The following is a 3,161-nucleotide window of genomic DNA, read 5'->3' on the forward strand; positions in this document are numbered from 1 at the left end:
TAAGTGTGATGTCTGCTGAGCCAGAAGAGAAATGAAAGTTAAGACACTAAGGGCTGAAACTGAATAACTACCAGCCAATGGGATGCTAGCACGATTTTATCTGGTCCTACCATCAGAGGAATTCAGTTCCCCTATGTCATGTCTGCCTTCCTGAACTTCTGAACTTAGGACACAGTGCTACAGGAAGTTGTCAGTTTACTTGTTCAGGCTCATGTTACAATCATCTAAAAATGTCTTGATCCTCTGGAAAGCTGCCCTTATGGAAAGAAAGCCTTTGCCCTGGAGGAAGCTGCAGTTCAGGGCAGCTGCTCACAACCACTGCTCTCGAGAATTCTGACTAATACAGTGCTGAATCAGGGGGTGAGAGGTCACAACTTGTGACACAAATATAAAGCAGAGGATAGAGAGCATTGGTAATGGCTATATCTATTGAAACTTCAAAGCCTGCTCCCAATGACACACCTCCTTCAATAAAGCAACTCATTTGTTCCTTATCCTCTCTGACCTACTGATAAGTGACATAAGGTGTGGCAGATAAGCATACATGCCACCACAATTTGAATTTTACTTAACATACTTGTTTTTCCTCCCTCTTCTCCTCTTCTTTTGAAATATGGTCTCATAGTAGACCCTAGTTTGACCCCTGAGCTCCTGCTCCCTCATCCTCTCCAGTGCTTGAATCATGAGCTTCTGCTGTCCTGTTTTAGTTTGATCTTTGCCCTTCTAGGGATTGAACTCAGGACCTTGTGAATGCTGGACTAGTGCTCCATTGCTGAACTAATTGCTTGCTGAAGCTTCATATCTTGATGTGGTCATGAGCCTCTACTGTTGTTCTTACTATGGACACAATTGATGTTTCACAATTGTAGCATGTATCTATCCTTCTGAATTGTGAATAATGATGGAGAAACCTTTTACCATTTTTTGTTTTGTTTTGTTACTGAGGCAGAGTTCTTCTTTGTATCCAAGCCTGGGATAGAACTCACTATGTGCTTAGGATGCTCTCTCCAACTCCTACCAATATCCCTATCTTAAACTCCTGAGTACAGGGATTACAGGCTTGAGGAACTAGGTCTTCATCCCTACAAATTTTAACCAACGTGTTCTCTGCTATCTCCCTAAAGCCTTCTTGTGTTGTGATGAGTCTGTCCCTACTACTGTGCTCTGTCTACATTAACTGCTTTGCTAAACAGTTTTCTCGAAGTAGAAGAATGTCACTGCACTGATTTTTAAGCAAACAGTGTAAGGGCTGTGAAAGAATCACAAAACTTTCATGGAAATTGTTTTCCAATGATTCTGCAGGATACTTAGTATGTGAGCCTTGCCTACATGCTTAGCCGGTGATAATTTGTACATGATAGGAAGAGCATGGTGTATTCAGTTTCCTGTTGGTTTTTTGTCTTTGATATTGAATAGTTTATCACACTATAATTTTAAGAATGCATTTTATTTGAGGTGTTTTTTGAAAATTTGGGAGGAGTTCAGAGAGATAAAGTTGAGAAGAATAAAGGGATAGACATGAGATTGGTGGAAGTGAGTTGTAGTAAAGTAAGCAAGATACACTCAACAGTAAGTCTTCTCTTAAATTCATCACAAATATTTACTTAATCTATACAGAATCGAGTAGATAAAACCAGATTCATGGTAGTGCAAAATATCTACAAAATATATTTGAAAAGCAAAACAAGACTGCCTCTTAACAATTCATATCTCACTAGAGATGTGGGTTGTAGAAATAAAGCAGTGTGTTTAGCACAAACTAGAAGGTATCTGGATCAATTTTTCAGTTATTTCATCTGCAGTCTGAAAGAGGTAGATTTTTCTGCCACACCTGAGAACTGAATTGTGATAACCAGGTGTGTAATAAAGGCAGTTGCATATATAACTTAAAAAGTACTGGTCTCAAGACCAGGAAATGTACTTCTACAAGTCTGAGGAGGAAATGGCATGGTATTCAATGTTGCACAAGGAGAATGGCCTTTTGTTCTGTCCTGGCCACCCAGCTATCTTACACCCAAAATAACCACACAGAAATTGTATTAATTAAATCACTGCCTGGCCCATTATCTCTAGCCTCTTATTGGCTAATTCTTACATCTTAATTTAACCCATTTCTATTAATCTGTGTATCTCCACGTGACTCTGGCTTACCAGCAAGATTCTAAACCAGTGCCAGTCTCAGACCAAAGATTCATGGCGTCAGCCACTCTGCCCTTCTTCCCCGCATTCAGTTCTGTCTTCTCTGCCTACCTAAGTTCTGCCCTATCAGGCCAAGGCAGTTTCTTTATTCAACCAATGAAAGTAACACATAAACAGAAGGACTTCCTATACCATTTCTCCTTTTCTGTGTAAACAAAAAGGAAGGCTTTGTATCAAGCAAGAATTACATTTACAATATTTAGATTTATTTTATCATTTATCATAACAATGGAAAACTATAACTATCTATCTATTCTTCAACTCCATCAAAGACTCCAGAAGCATATAATATTACCTAAGTAAACAGCAAGTGTATTGTAAGCAACTTCCAAAACTCTAGAAATGACAGAGACATCTCACTGCTTGGACAGTGACCCAAAGTTCTTCTGTCCCGTTGGGGCATCCATCTTCAGCCTACAGGCCTATAGTATCCAGCAGACTTTTCCATGAATTTCAAAGACAGTTTAGTCACCTTTTTTCTGTGTTCTGCAGAATGTCTCACAGACTCTTTTATGAAGCAGGAAACCTGGAGGATCATCTTAGCTTTAGGCAAATTAAGCAGTCATTTGTCTGTGGGTTTTGTATGACCAGTGAAGCAGTCCAGGCAAGAACAGTTTCTTGCCCAAATGGCTAGCAAACTCCATAAGGAGCCTCTTCAATGCCCATCCATCTTCCTCTTGAAGTTGCTGGTGCTGCTAGGAGCAGATTTTTTTTATTGTCATGAAAAGCCCTAAATATTAAAACATTTTAAATGCCATATTCTGTAGTCTTTGAAAGATATGAAGAATGCCTATCTAACTGAAATATATCTCTATATATCTAGAAAATCTAACAAGACTACATGCTTGACTATTATCAATGAATATCCATTAACAACCTATATTTCTTAATTATACATTTTTAATTGAACTACACAATCACAATACTTTAATCAAAAACAAAAATATACATATAACAAGATT

This window comes from Arvicola amphibius, chromosome 1, assembly GCF_903992535.2.
Source record: "Arvicola amphibius chromosome 1, mArvAmp1.2, whole genome shotgun sequence".
NCBI classification, from domain to species: Eukaryota; Metazoa; Chordata; class Mammalia; order Rodentia; family Cricetidae; genus Arvicola; species Arvicola amphibius.